The sequence below is a fragment of the Arachis ipaensis genome, chromosome B8 (genome assembly GCF_059453495.1).
Source record: "Arachis ipaensis isolate K30076 ecotype BB chromosome B8, ASM5945349v1, whole genome shotgun sequence".
In the NCBI taxonomy this organism is placed as follows: Eukaryota; Viridiplantae; Streptophyta; class Magnoliopsida; order Fabales; family Fabaceae; genus Arachis; species Arachis ipaensis.
In genome coordinates this window covers 118,751,980-118,768,851 of record NC_142443.1, presented here as the reverse complement: position 1 = coordinate 118,768,851, position 16,872 = coordinate 118,751,980, and the positions used below count along the sequence as shown (strand labels likewise).

The 16,872-nt window shown below is 32.6% G+C and overlaps 1 pseudogene; it reads right to left on the bottom strand.

Moving 5' to 3' along the window:
• Positions 1-14,598: 14,598 nt before the first annotated feature.
• On the bottom strand, positions 14,599-15,206 carry LOC148549404 (uncharacterized; annotated as a pseudogene).
• Between the last annotated feature and the right edge of the window lie 1,666 nt (positions 15,207-16,872).

Genomic DNA, 16,872 nt, shown 5'->3' with positions numbered 1-16,872 from the left:
ATTCATATATATGCTGCTAAGAAACATAAATGTAGTTCTGTTTTGGTAGAGCAGATTAATAAATAAACCTGCCATACATCCCCTGCCATTAATAAATTTTAATTGCAGCTATACCTCGTACATTTTCTTTTAGCTTCACAAAGTTTAGCATTTTGATGAGCTATGTCAACCCTAATACACTCAAGTAGGATTCCTTCACCATTGTACTTAGCAGTAACTCTTCGAGATAAATTAGAGACTCGAGTAAGAGCAAGAACAAAATCATCATGAGTCTTCCATACTTTTTGAACCTGAAATTAAGGAGGCAGAGAAGCCGGAGGCAGAGGATCAATTCATGATTCCATTGTTTGAATCATTGGACACAATAATGATGAATGATTTCTGTACAGAGTAAGTTCCAATTTTAGAACCTAATGAGATCCTTGCTCCATGTGCTAGTGATGCCTTTACTTTATCAACAGCAACAACTATTTCTTCACATAAACAAGCTTTGAGATACAGCAGCATCAGCTACTTAATTGAATAAGAATTGATGAGGACTATGATGATGATGGAGATGAAGATGACACTAGGATTATAGTTGATAAATTTAGTATGGTTGAACAATACACTAAGTTCATATTTTGAATTATAGTTGATGTATCAATATACTTTGTTGATGTATGGTTGTTACTTATTATTATAGTTGATGTATCAATACACTTTGTTTATGTTTTGAATTATATTGACTTGCTTGTTTATAGTACTTTTCTTTTAGTTTGATAATACGATGAATTTATTTATTTTTGAAATATTATAAATATTCGAATACAAATTAGATAAAAATTTGTATTTATTAAATTTATATTTATTTTGTATGAAAACAGGTTTATTTTGCAATGGAAAAATTAAAAAAAAAAATCTATTTTACCTTACTGACGTCTGTATTCAGAGTTTGGAATGGTTTTCCCAGGCTCCAATTATAAACGGAAAATCTATCTCTAATTACCGACAGAAAATTCGTAAAAAAATTTGTCTCTAATTACCGACGGAAAATTCGTCAAAAAATCTGTCTCTAGTTACAGACAGAAAATTCATCGGAAAGTTTGACACTCTGGAGAAATGGAGGAAAAATTTACAGAGAGAAAATCTGTCGGTAACTGGTAAAAATTTGTTGGTAATTTACCGACAAAAAAAATCCATTGGTAAATAATTTTCGACGAGGCTTTTACAGAGGGACAAAATTCGTCGGTAACCAAAAATCCATCTGTAATATAAACTAAATATGTCTGTAAATCTGTCTGTATTAAGTCATTTTCTAGTTGTGTTTGCCAATCACCTTCCCTTATTGAAAGATCATCTCGATTCGATCACCTTCCCTTAACGAAGGATCATTTCGATTATCTTGTCTTTGAAGGTCACTTTCTCTTACTGAAAGATCATTCCCTCAGTTCTTTAATGCATATAAGATGGTTATTATAATGCATAATGCGTATGAAATAAAGAGGCATTATATCATGACATGCAATGCTAACATCTATTTTTAAAAATATTTAAGATATGACATAAAAAATAGTATAAAATTCCTACCTCCAATGAAGTTTGTAGAAATCCTATATATATTCCAACCCAAATAGATACGATTCGTTAGTGACGAGAGACTTGATACATGGCTAGACTTTGTGTATGTTTTCATGTAGGTATGAATCTTTGACTGGATAGAAAGGAAATCTCCATATTCCGTAGTTATGTAATTCAGAGAGGATATCTTCCCGAACAATATATGACTGATATTTGTGAATAGTTTGGTGAAGGATTTAGAGTGAGAGTAAAGAAGTGAGAAGAAATAATAGTTTTGTGATTTTATAATGAAGTTGAGACAGTATATGAATGACAATTTATAGAGATAATAGAAGATAGAGAATATAGGTTACCTAGAACGTTCTGTATAAAAAAAGGGAATAGAATAAGAAAGGAGGACTCAAATAGCTCTTAAGTATGTACAAATTATGTTAGGAGAATCTAACTCGCGTTTAGGTGAAATCTCCAAATTAAAATGTCACTTTGAAAGCCCTATAAAATTTTTTACGTTTGGAATTTGGAAATAGTTATTAGACGCAAATTTATAGAGAATTGAGATAGCTTCAAAATGATTCTCAAACAAAGTCAATCAAATAACCACAACCTGATATATTTCTGAATTACTGTTAGTATATCAGGCTGGCTGATGAGAGCGCAATTTTTTACTATGGACTTATAACAGATTTATCTACATAATTTAATTTGAATTTGATTTTATACTGAACTTAAAGAATAAACTAATTTTTTTATCTTTTCATGTAACTAAAGATCATTCAAATCTCATAAATATGAAATTAGTTATGACTATATCTTGAAAGGTGGTTTATTGTCGGTTAGGAATTCATTACATCTAGTGTTTTCATATATTTGAATTTTAAATTAGATATATTAATTTTTCAAATATATTATTTTCTAATTTTTTATTTTGAATTTAAATCTTAATCATTACCATTTTAATTATTTATTTATTTATTGAATAATGAACCTGATTTAAAAAGTTAAGATGTTACACGTGTTATTTTTTAGGTGACGGTGATGACGAGGTACGTTGGTGACGAAGTGATAAAAAAGGGATAGTGAAACGACTATAGTACAAAAAAAGAAAAAAAATAAAAAGTGAGAGATTAGAATTATAGTGAATAAATAGAATAAAATATTTTTATTTTAGTAAATCTAAAATACAGCCTATTATTTATATTATTCACATCTCGTATTGTTTACCTAACAGAATTCATTTTGTACACTAATGTGTATCGAGCGATTTTATAGCTAACAATAATATACCACAGTTAGTTCCTCTAGAAGGGTCCATTAGTTATTGGTGCTACCCTAGTTAGACGAAATCAAACATCATCAACCCTTCTATCCAACAACTTAGTTGAACGAATTTTAATTATTAAAGATAGCTGTTGGCTTTTTTGACATAATGTGTTAAAGTCGGGGGGCATATTTTCATGTTTAATATATAGATAACTATATTTGAGCCAACAGCACACTTACTAACTATCCAATTTTCTTTTTCACTAAAAGTATAGTTAGTAACCCGGCCTCTAACAGTCACACACAAATGCGCACATATACATGCACATGCTATCATAGTTATTATAATTGTGGCTTATACAATATTAAAAGATATTATTAAATTAAAATGACACTTTTTTAATATTTAAAAATATTTTTAATTTAAAAATAAAAATAATAAAGTATTGCAAAAATATGAAAAAAAGATAATATTTATTTTAACAATATTTTTTGAGAATTTAATTTTAATACAATAATAGTGTAAAATATTTATTTTATATTATCGTATAATTACATCTATTCTTTTAGATGATTATTTATATAATTAATGTAAAAAATAATTATTTTTATTGATATGACGTTACGTAATTAGATGCATATATAAAATTATTTTATATTAATATTATATTAAAATTAAATTCTCCTTTCTAAATAATATTAAAGTTGTAAAGTTATTATAAAAATAATAGTCAATATATCCTCATGTCATTATAATATACATACATTTCAAATATTTAAATAGTAAATACATGTATGTCAATTACCCCTCTTATGACGATGAATGAATCAAAGTTGCAGGGATGCATGTAACTTTGGATTGGAAGAGTAAGGCTATCTTTGTTTAAGTGGAAATGGGAAGGAAAAAAAAAAAAAAGAGGAAAGAAAATTAGAAGAAAAATGATTATTTTTTATTGTTTGATTGAGAAGAGAAAATAGAGAAAAGAAAATTGAAAAAAAAGAAAAGTGAAAGAAAAGAAAAGTGAACGGGACTTATTAATTTTTTTTCTCTAATATTGAAAGAAAAAACGAAGGAAAACTTTTTTTGTTTTTCTACTTTTAATATTTTTTTTATATTTTATAATACAAGGATAAAATTAGTCTATAAAAAATATTCGTTTCTTAAATTAATTTTCAAAAATTTTTTAACTAAATTTATCTTTTAAAAATTTTAAATTAGTTATATTAATCTTTTTATCACTGCTATTATATATTAATGATGTCAAAATTTATTGTTCTGATGCGTTAGATAACATCACAACACACATCTGGTAGTTTTAATTGACTATTAATATGATTAATTTATGAAAATATATCAAATTAATATCAAATTGAGAGATTTTAATGCCTCAAGTTCTCTTTTCGATTAATTGATTTGATTTAATTTTATAATTTTATTATATTAATAGTTAAAAGACTTCTAGATGTGTATTATGATATCATTTAACGTATCACGTTACTAAATTTTAACATCATCAATAAAAAAATAACAAAAAAATTAATATAATTAATTCAAAATTTTTAAAAAATAATTTTAATTTAAAAAAATTTGAAAACCAACTTAAAAAATAAATACTCAATCTAGAGGCTTGGACAGAGGCTTGGACAGTAGCAGCCAGGTCCAGCAGATCGAATTTTAGGTTGTTTGACAGAGCCCGCGAGAAATAAAAAAAAAAGGAGTATTAAAGGCAGTAATTTTTATGTTTTGTAATTATCAATTGGTCATCAATAATATTTTTAATAATATGAGATTAAATCTAATGATATAAGATCATTCAATTTTTTTTTAATAATTAAATATTAGCCAACTTTTTGAAAAGTTGCTAGCTCTAGATTTTTCCATAAAATAATACAGCGCACAACCAAACAACATTACAGAGAGAGAAATCACAGTTCACACCTATGATGCACGGACACTGACACGGACACGGGACACGACACGACACGGGACACGCCGACACGCGAATTTTAAAATCTTACATGACACGGGGACACGCATACGTATAAAATATAAAGTATTTTTTAGATAAACTGTAATAATATTTTAATATTTTATTAATATTAAAATATAAATTAATTTTTTTAATTATTTTTAATGTCTTATTTTAATTATATCAAGTATTTAAAATATTTTTTATTTTAATAAATAATAATATATACTATATCTAAATTTATTTTAACAATATATATTAAGAATAAGACCGGACACGCCGACACGTGATGATATTTAAGTGTGTCCAAGTGTGTCCGGAGAAGAATTTTTATTTTTTATTGAGACACGGTTTGGACACAGCAGACACACGTGTCGGACGAGTGTCGGTGAGTGTCGTGTCCAAAATGTGTCCGACACGCGGACACGGCAACTCAGCAAAGTGTCCGTGCTTCATAGGTTCACACATACACGATACAACACACAAGCTAATTCTGTATAGATCCACCACCCAACCACGTTTTCTTGATAGGTCCCACGCCAGCTTCCTAATCATTTCAATAACGACTTTCGGAACCTACGCGAAATTTCTTAGTACCCCTAAAGCATGTAATACTCGTTTTTTTATAATGTTTAAAATATTTTAAAACAGTATAAGTTATAACTTTTAAAAAATATTTTTTAATTTTTAAATATTTTTATTTTATTTTTATTATTAAAAATTTGTTTAATATACTAAAAAATAAAAAAATATATTTTTAATTTAAAAACTTTTTAATAACTTAATAATACTCAAATAAGTACAAAAAAAATGATTAAGAATCTAACTCATTCAATTCTTTTAATTATTTTTTTAATTTATAAATAATTTTTTTTACCTTATTGATGTTTTTAAAAATTAACATATATTTAGATTTTTACTTATTTGAGTATAAAAAAATAATTAAAAAGATAAATTAAGACTCCTAATCATCACTCATACTTAAAATAAAAGCAAAATTTAGAGGAAAAATAATAAAAAGAAGTGAAAATAAATGCTGCATATGGTAAAGCATTAAAGCTAATTAATATTTTATCACGTGACTATTTACCAAAAGATAAAACCAAAGAATTTAAATTTCACAACGATAAAACTAGCTAAATGAGTTAAAAAGACGAAAACCATAACTCAGATTGTTTACAACTATGAAAAATTAATTATGCTTAATTAGATTTTAGTAGAAATACAATTTTAATTAATATTAATATTTTTTCTTGTAATATTATTACGAGAATATAAATCTTTTAAAATTATGTCGATTTTGTCTTAATATTATAAATTATGACAAAAAATAAATATTTATAAAATTAAATTACTTTTACAAAAAGATCATATGAAAAATAGTCTTTATCAGTTAAATTATATGTAATAAATATTTAAAAAAATAAAAATAAAAATATAGATTAAAAAGATAAGCGATAAAAATTTAAAATTAAATAAAAAATTAAAAAATATGTATATAATAATAATAATAAATATTTATATAAATAATATTACGGAATTATTTCTTAATTATATTTAATTATAAATTTATTATATTTCTTATAAGTTTGTGAATCTATTTGAATTATGTTATTTTATTAATTTTATTTTTTGTAGAATAAAAATGTAGAAAGAGATAAAAAATGAGAGAAAAAATTTTGTTTATGAGTTTGTTAATTTTAGAGAAAATTTTTTTATTATAATTGTAATAAAAGAATACCGCATGACACATTTTAGTTTATCAAATTAATAATATAAATATAAAATATAAATTATATAAAGTGAAAATGATAGAGAGAAATAGAGAAGGGGAGAGAGATAGATAAGATGATGAAGGAAGAAAATTTATTAATTTTAGAAGAAATATTTCATCTTAATTTTAATGAAAGAGTATCATGTTATATATTTTGGTTGTTAAATTAATAATATAATAGTTATATTTTAATTTTAATTGAAATTAAAAAATATCAGGCTATCCATTTTGATTGTTATATTTATAATTAGTTATTGATTATGATATATAAAAGAGATAAAATAAGTATAGGAATAAAAGAAATAGAGTGGGTGAAGGAATGAGAGAGATAGAGAAAATGAGAGGAGAAGGAGGAGAAGGAGAAAAAAAAACTCTTTAATTTAAAAAAAAATTAATTTTAATTGCAATAATAATGACATATGACATATTTTAATTATAAAATTGTAATATATAATATAATAAATATAATAGATTATTGAAAAAATTATCAACAATAGTTATTTCTTACACATTCGATGTGCTGAAAAAAATATAGTACAGATAACTAAAATTCTAAAAATTGGACTAATTATTGAATTGTTTTACTCATTAAATTATTAGTTTATTGGTTAAATTAGTTCAACCGTAATCTAACAAAAAAAAATTATTTTATATTAAAATAATAAATAAATTATTTTCCTTGTTCTCATCCCTGTTGTTTCCAAATGCATCTTTTGGTAACGCCTTAGGAGTTTCATTTTCCAAAATCTCATGAGCATTGACATATTGAGCAGCAGTTTGTTCGCTAACATGTATCATCAACCCAATTGCATCATAGCTTCTCCTAAAAGGTGTTTCATTAAATCTAAAATTAAATAAGCAGTCAATCAGAAATAGTAGTGCAACAATTGTCATTAAATAATCAACAAACCAGAACTAATCACAAGATATTTATTAATCAATAAAATCATAACACATAAAATCAGTAAAGAACGTAACTAGAATTAATCACTAATCAGTCAAGAACCAGAATTAATCATAAGATATTTATTAATCAATAAAATTACAACACATAAAATCAGTAAAAAATTATAATTAATCACTAATCAATAAAATCACAACACATCAAATCAATAAAAAACCAGAACTAATCACATCAGTAAAGAATCAATAGTAGGGTTGCACATGGATCGGATAATATCCGCATATCCGCGGTAATTATCCGCATCCGATCCGAATTTTGCGGATATTATCCGATCCGCAGTATGGTCGGATCGGATTGCGGATTCGGCAGTGATATCCGTGGATCCGATCCGCAAATCCGCATATCCGCACATCACATATGAATAACATAATTTAAGACAGTAAACCCTAATGTGATATGAATTTTAGTATGTTATTTTATAAATTTTATGATATTTTGTTTTTAATTTTTTATGTTGTACTTCAACTTAGAATAATTAAACTTAAATCTTGTGTTATTATTTTGTTTTTGTTATTCAAAAGAACTATTATTGATAATATTCTAGGAGTAAATAGGCTTAAACAGATAAAAAATAAATTTTCTGGATATTTTTTTTGTAAAAAGGCCAAACAAAATCTTAAAATAAATTTTTTTAATTATGCGGATATACCCGATATCCGATCCGATCCGCAAATCGGATCCGGCCTAAAAAATTGCTGATATCGTATCCGATCCGATCCGATGAATGCAGTGCGGATCGGATAGAATTTTATGCCATATCCGATCCAATCCGATCCGTATGCAGCCCTAATCAATAGTCAGTATAGAACCAAAGCTAATCACAAAACATTATTACTAATAAATAAAATTATAATACACAAAATCGAACAAATTACAAAAACAAAGCATAAAAAGAAAAAGAAAAAAAGGAAGAATTGAACAAGTGAAGAACAAATGAGCAACAACCCTTGATTTACGGACAACGCGACCAAACGACCACAGGAAGATAAAAAAGATTAAGGGATGCACCGACAAATTGGAGACTTGGGAGCAGTGGCTACACGGATAGACAACGACAGTAGATTAACAAACAGGCGGTAGTAGTAGCTAGGGTTAGAGAAGAGGGAGTGATGTGGTTTAGAGTTCTCTGTAACTTGAGTGAGAGAGTGAGATGTGAAGAGAGCTCCTCAAATGTTTTGATTTCAATTTCAGAGCCATTTAAACTAAAAATGACATCATTTTTTTCGAATCGGTCGATTTTCAGTTTGGTCCAACAAGCCAATTTTCAATTAATTCAACAGTTTGTTAACAATTTTTTAATAGCTATTTCAAAAAATTAATCAAATTATAATTACTATCGATTCACAGTTAAATTGATCAAATCAGCCAATCCAATCCAATTTTGAGAACCATGCAAATAACTTTAGGAAATTACATGCCTTTTCAAATCAGCTACTTTATTTTTAATTTGAAATATATCTCACACTTCAAGATATCATATTATCATGTTTAAAAGAAGGGCTTTCAAAAACAAATAAAATATTCAATAATTTTATTTTTAAATATAAAAAGTCATGTCATATAATATTTACAAAGCTAAAGTTAAGATGGGCCGCCAATTAATCGTCTAATTAATAAGAATATATTTTATTTTCTTCAAAACGGAAAATCTTAATACCTAACTTTGTCTCCAGAAGGCCAAAACCTTCATTATTCCTTTTATACCCCTTTGCGGAGCCAATGACTCAATAGTATTACAATATACTCATCTATAAATAGTTCCTTCTTGCATTTTCATCTCAATCTCAACCTCAATCAACAAGTCTTTCATTTGCTCTCTCTCTCTCTCTCTCTCTCTCTCTCAAAACTTCAACCGTCACTTCCATATATATATGGCATCATCACAAGTCACCATGTCCAAGTCCCTAACCTTCCTCCTTCTCCTCACCCTCTTTGCGGTGGCCGCCTCCGCACAGGGCACTGTCCAGTCACCCGCGCCTTCTCCTGACGCCGGAGCAGCCGGATCTGTTTCAACCTCTGTGGCCGCTCTTGGAGCCTCGGTTGTGTTGTCAATGCTAGCCATTTTAAACCACTGAATCTTCTGAGTGGATTCGTTTTGTTTTGTTTGTGTATTTGTGTACAAAATCGATTCGTTTCTGCAGAGAGATTCATGTTGTTTTTTAGTTAATTTTAATTACCGAGTGAATTTGATTGTCTCTGTATATTGTGTGCCATAGAGTGAATTATATGTTACACTGTTTACTATCGATTTTTTATTAACATTGTTGTTGAAATTTGTTTATTTATATACATATTATCATTGTAAAATAATGAAGGATATATAAATTTTCCTAGTTTAATCTTTCTGAAATTCTTTCTTAATCTCGTTTTTTTTTTCTACCTTCTCCTTCTGATTCATCCTTATCACAACTTAGATTAATCATTAGTGAAAAAAAAAAAAGTTGTAAACTCTGTTAAAAAAACATAGATATAAGAATAAGAGGATTTGTTGACCCAATATTTCGGTAAGTTGTTTGCTTGTATTAAAAATTTGAATTTATTTTAAAAAGTCAAAATACCTTTTTAGGATTAATTTAAATATGTCAGAAATTAGATATTTTAATTTAATTTATTTTAAAAAGACTAAAATATTTTTTAAAATTATTAGAAAGGTTAATATTAATAATTAAAAAATTTTAAATCATAAAATTTAAAGTTTGAATGGGATATATTATCCAATCCAAAACATAATAGTTTCAATTAGATTGAATTCAAAAATAAGTTTGAATGAATAAGATGTAATTAAGTCACAATCATTTGAATTATACTGGATTAGATTAAAAAAATATAAACCTTTACAATTTAAATAGTAATAAATTATATCGATTTTATTTTTTAAATTGATCCAAATTATATTAAAGATATTTTTTTTAGTTTTTGAATAATATGATATTGTTGTAATGTTGTCACTGAAAAGAAATATGTGTAAAAATAATTTTCTCATCTATCTCATTTATGATGACAACTAGTTTTAGAAAATTTAAATTATAATTCTAAATAAATATCATTTGGTCTGAATATAAGTTAATATAGTTTGATATGATTAATAATATGTATATTGGGGTACGTTTATAATAATATCTAATTTATTGAAGGTTAATTTATTATCTAAAATCTTTTTTATAAAATTTGTAGTCAATGTGAAAATAATTTTACTTTTTCTATTTAATGAATCACTCTTAGTTTTTTTCATTATGTGATTAATTTCCTTAATAACCTTTATTATTTTTTCATCAATTAAAAAAAATCCATTTATTCATATATTTTTCCAATAACAAGAAGTAAAAAAAATATTGGCACTATTATATATATGTATGTAGGTAAAAAAATTTTGGCACTATTATATGTATGTATTATCCTACGTACATGATGACTTAAAGTTGTCTTAGGAGAAAAAATTAACCAACAAAATAATGTTATAAAGATAATATAATTTACACATAAATTCACTATATGATGTAATTATATCAATGGACAACAACCCATCTACTTCATCAGCAAGGCTTTATAAAGAGCTAAACTGAACTACCAAAAGAAAGAAAAATTCGCCTACGCCCTCATACTCACCTCTCGAAGGCTTCGACCATATTTTCAAGCCCACACCATCAGAGTGCGGACTAATCAACCCATAAAGGCATCCTGCGAAAAACAGATTTAGCCGGAAGAATTCTACAGTAGGCAGTTGAGCTATCCGAGTTCGACTTAAAATACGAAGCTCGCACCACCATCAAGTCCCAGTACCTGGCAGACTTCGTCGCAGAGTACACTGACACCCCAATATAGAACCTCTATGTTGACAGCTCATCAAACAAAGCCGGGAGTGGAGTAGACGTTATCCTAGAAAGCGACCAAGGGACGCAACTCGAACTCTCCTTAAGGTTTGAGTTCCCCACCTCAAATAATCAAGCCAAGTACAAAGCCCTACTAGCTGGTTTGAAGCTAGCTAGGGAGGTTAGGGCCCAAAAGCTTACCATCTTCAGCGATTCACAAGTAATCACCTCACAAATAGAAGGAAGCTACCAGGCGAAGGATCCCACCATGAAAAAGTACCTAGAAAAAACCAAAGAACAGCTCCGAAACTTCCTAAAATATGAGATCCGACATATACCTCGGGAGCAAAATGCCTGAGCCGATGCACTTTCAAAACTAGCCAGCATCAAACCACGGGGTAATAATAGAAGCCTCATCCAAGAAACCCTACAATACCCATCGACCTCAAGGGAAGAGAAGGTCCTAAACATATCGGACCATGACCAAGGGTGGATGACCCCCATAATCAACTACCTTAAGTCCGAAACACTCCCCACAGAAAAGAAGGACGCGAAGAGGCTCATGCGGGAGGCACAGTACTACACCTTAATACAAGACGTCTTGTACAGAAGAGAAATCTCAACACCCCTCTTAAAGTGTGTTCCGACTTCTGCCACAAAAGAGGTCTTGGAGGAAGTTCACAGCGGCATGTGCGGCAACCACCTCGGGGCACGGGCTCTATCCAAAAAGGTACTCCGAGCCGACTTCTACTGTCCAACCTTACAAAAGGAAGCGATAGAATTCGTCAAAACATGCCCCCCTGCCAAAAGCACGCCAACTTCCACATCACCCCACCTGAAGAGCTCATTTGCGTCACGTCACCTTGGCCGTTCGCAGAGTGGGGGCTTGACCTCCTCGGACCATTCCCCAGGGATCAGGGCCAGTCAAATTTCTCATTGTAGGAATAGATTACTTCACAAAGTGGATCGAGGCAGAGCCATTGGCCACTGCCACCGCCCAAAGAAGTCAGAAGTTCCTATACAGAGACATCGTCACAAGGTTTGGGGTTCCCCACTTCATCACTACAGACAATGGGACTCTGTTCACCGACACGGGCTTCAGGAACCTGGTAGATGATCTAAAAATCAAGCACCAGTTCACTTCAGTAGAACACCCACAAGGCAACGAACAGGCGGAGGCCACCAACAAAGTCATATTGGTAGGGTTAAAGTGTCGATTACAGGATGTGAAAGGAGCTTGGGCTGAAGAGCTCCCCAAGTCTTATGTGCATACCAGACAACCCCACACTCTACCACGGGGGAATCGCCCTTCCGACTTGCTTACGGAATGGAGGCAATGATCCCCATAGAAGTAGATGAAAGATCCCCTAGGGTGATCTTCTACAGTGAAGACATCAACTCTGAAGCACAAAGGGAGGAACTCGACCTGCTTCCAGAAGTCCGAGAAAGAGCTCGGATCAAAGAAGAAGCCCTAAAGCATCGAATGGCCTCAAGATATAACCGGAAGGTAATCCAACGAAGCTTCGCTACCGACGACCTCATTCTAATCCAAAATGACATCGGAGCAGGTCAGTCTGGAGAAGAAAAGCTAGCTACTAATTGGAAAGGACCATACCGGATTACGGAAGTACTAGGAAAAGGTTACTACAAGGTGGCCGACCTCCAAGTGCGGGAGCTCCCGAGGTTATGGCACGCCTGTAACCTAAAAAGGTACTATAGCTAGAAAAAAGGCCTTAAGTCAAGGTGCGCTCTTTTTCCCACTAAAGGCTTTCTTAATAAGACACCAGGCCAAGACCTCGAGGCAACCCGACTTGCAGGGAGGCTCCACACATGTACATACTCTTACTAACGCTTTAAATTCATTACATTTTATTTTAGTAAACATAGAGATTCCCCAAAAAAGTTTTCTACTAAGGCGCATTAATTTACGCTAAAAAAATGCGAAATTCATCGTCTGACTAGAAAAAGGTCGGCAAGGTGAAGCAACAAAGCCAAAATCAATGTGAGAAGTTATGAAAGCAACCCCTATAAAGTGAACTGAAAAGGTCGAATAAAAAATAGGGTTGCAAAAAATAACTTGAAAAGGCCCGACAGAGAAGTCAGACCAGCTAAAGGATCACTAAAAAAGGGGAACAAAGCCCACCTAGCCATGCGAAAGGTAGAAAAAACCTAAAGTATCAAAACTGTCAAGCTAAAAGGTAAGAATCCGAAAAGGACACTACTTAAAAAGCAAAAGGCAATCTCAAAGCCAAACAAGGCTCGAAAGTCGTCCAAATGAACTAAAAAGAAAAGGTTCTACGTAAGAACACTACTTAGAATGTCATTGGAAAACGACTAAAATCCCGAACAATAAGTGTGAAGATTGCCAACAAAGCAACTCAGCAAAGCTGCCAACATAACTAGAAGTAGACCAATGCACCTAAGGTAGAAGTTCCTGAAAGAACACTACCCCGAGGTCATCAAAAAAGATGTTGGTCAGAAAAGACCAACACCTAAAGAAAAAATGGCTAGGCCAAAGCCCACAACCAAACGCTACCCCAAGAACGAAACCGAAAAAGGGTAAAAATAGCAACCTGAGGATGGGAACAGTTCTCAAAGGCCAAAGCCAACACACTCCCAGGATAATTAAAGACAAGTTAAAACATTAAAACTCAAAGGTTACCTCACGGCAACCTAAGAGTAAAAGTGTTTTGATCAAAAACTAAAAAGTTGCTAGGGAGCAACTATGAGTGTCAAAGAGTTATCCAAACAAATTACAAAACCAAAAGTTCAAAGGTCCACAAGTCGGACCATATCAATACATAATCAAAAGAGAGATAAAAAAGAGAGAGTCACAAGGGGTCCAGCTTCGCTCCTGTCGCCGCATCCTAAGGAGCAGGAGAAATGACTGAGATCGGGACGACTCTGACGACACCATCAGGGCCATTCAAGACCTCCACGTCGGGATCGGCCTCAGGTCAGGATGGCTCAACAGAGGAAGCTTTGGCAGGAGGTTTTGGGGCAGGAATTTCATCATCATCAAGGGCTGGCACGATCTTACCATCTTCAACAACACTATCCATACTAAACAAGGTAAGATCAGCATCAGGAGCAAGAACCCGGACCTGAGCTTTTAAATTCTCATAGAGAGCGGTCATGCCATCCACTACATGACCTTGCAACTTAGCGTAATCGTCATAAGAAGACTGGAGTTTCTCCTTGATCTCCAGAAGCTCACCATAAGTCTGGGTGTAGCTCTCCTTAGCTTTCTTGGCCATATCTTCAACCAAATTGGTAGCCTCCTCCGTGGCAGTAGCCCCGGCCTTCTCCCTCTCCACCATAAGCTCCAGCCTGACGTTCTTTACCTCTAGCTCAAGCCTCAGACCCTCCACTCTATCATAATCAGCCTTAGCTTTCTCAAGGAAGGCACTAGTAGCATGGATAGGAGACTTCTTGAAATCCCTAGACAGAGCGGCTCTAAGATTGGCCATTCGGATGCTGTTACTGGCTATGAAATCAAGATGGTGAAGAATGGACATATCATCAGTTGGAACGAAGCCATACGAGGCAATACACTCCGCAACAAAGGCCACACTGTCGAAGTCCTTGTCGTTAAGATCATATGCCCCAGCAGTCCTCGGCCTCTTGGGAGAAGGACCAGATGAAGAAGGAGGGGAGGCAGCACCAGAAGTCCCTAGAGGTGGATCAATAGAGGCCACCCGAACTCGAGGGGTCGGGATGACCTTCCTCGGACCCTGAGGACCAGAGTCCGGCTCTTTCGGCGGGACCTGGGAAGAGCCCTCCCCCAACGACTTCCTCTGGATATTTTGAGCGGCCACTGTTTTCTTAGTCTTGCCGAGAAACTTCATGGAATCAAAGCCGGCAACCATCTCTGAAAAAGATCACAAAACAGTTATACAGTGAACAACTACAACACCACGACAAACCAAAAACTTTAAAGAAGTCGGACACTACCTAACTCAGAACGGAGAAGAGCGGGATCCCCTAAAAATTTCTTTGTATCAAAATGAGGAGGCTCCCCCCAGTGCTCCTCCAAAACACCCACAAAGGCCCTCTCCACCTTGTCAAGACTCTCTAAAGAATACTTAAGAACTACAGGGTTCTTTTGCCACTAAAGAGGAAATGTAGGTTCATTGTTCTCATCTAGAAAAAAAGGGTGGACATCCTCAATAGCCCGGATCTTAAAATAAAAATTTTTGAAATCATGAAAGGAGTCATCAAAAATAGAAAAAACCTTCTTTCTCTGGGTAGCCCGGAAGGAGATCCAAGAAGCCTTCTTCTTGGCCGCCCCCAGTTTAGTCATCACAAACAGATAAAGAAAAAGACAGAGGAAATGTAGGACACCTAGCTCCTAACACAGCAACTGAAAAATTTTCAAAAAGGCCCAAGAATTGGGATGAAGCTAAGAAGGGGCTACATTATAGTTCCACAAGATGTCGGACTCAAACTCGGTAAAGGGAAGGGTCACACCCAATTTGGTAAAAAAACAATCGTAGGCATAAAAGAAAGGACGCTCTGCCTGACTTAAAGGAGGAAAACTGACCCTCTCCTCAGGATTGGGCGACACCAGCTCGTAGTTTTTCTCTTCCTCTCTATTTCCACGGATCCTATGATGCCTCCTAAACTTCTCACAGTACTCCCGATCTGCCACAGTAACACACCCTAACACTATGGAATCTAACCAATCGACCATACCAGGGAGAACCTTTGTGGATATTTCAACAATATTTCTACGAGAAGACATAGAAACTATACCTACAACAAGAAAACAAAGGGACGTCACCACCAAACAACTCAAGCCAGAAACAAGAAGATGAAAAACAGGCAGCAAATAAGCAACATAACAAGCAAAAGGGCACCCCAAGGTTCACAAAAGATTACCACTGAAACCCAAAGGCACCCTTTGGAGGCAAAGCAAACACAAGAAGAGAAGAAACCCAAGGAATCAAAGAAAATCAAAAACCTAACCCCTTCAGCAAAACGCGAAAAGTCAAAATAAAAAAGCCTCAACCTTTTTGAAAAAAGAAAGAAAGATCAAAACTTCCAAGGGAAAAACAGAAGCATGCAGCAGAAACAAAACACCAAGTAGAGGAATCATGACCAAGAAAAAGAAGGTGAAGTACACGAAACAGAGTACTAATATGCGATGAGAAAGGAGCAGTGAGAGCGGATGCACAGCAAATCGCGAACGATCCACAAAATGTCTCGAAAGCTTCAGATAAGAAGAAAAGCTTGGGGCAAATCAAAGCAGATAGAAACAAAGAAACTAAAAGGAAGTAAAACCCCTTTGATTTCAAACAAAATGCAAAGAGGGAAAAAAAGAAACTAACGCCCTCGAAAATGATGCAGCAAAGCAAAAACGCTCGCGTTTCAAAAAGGCATTAAAGACGCAAAATTCGCACGAGAAGGAGCAAACCAGGCATGACCGAGCAGATGCTTGAACATGACTTCCCCAAAGAGGTCGAAGCTCAGAAGCACAACCTCATGGAATGGTCGAAACTCAAGCAGGGACACTGTTCATATCCTGGACTGAGC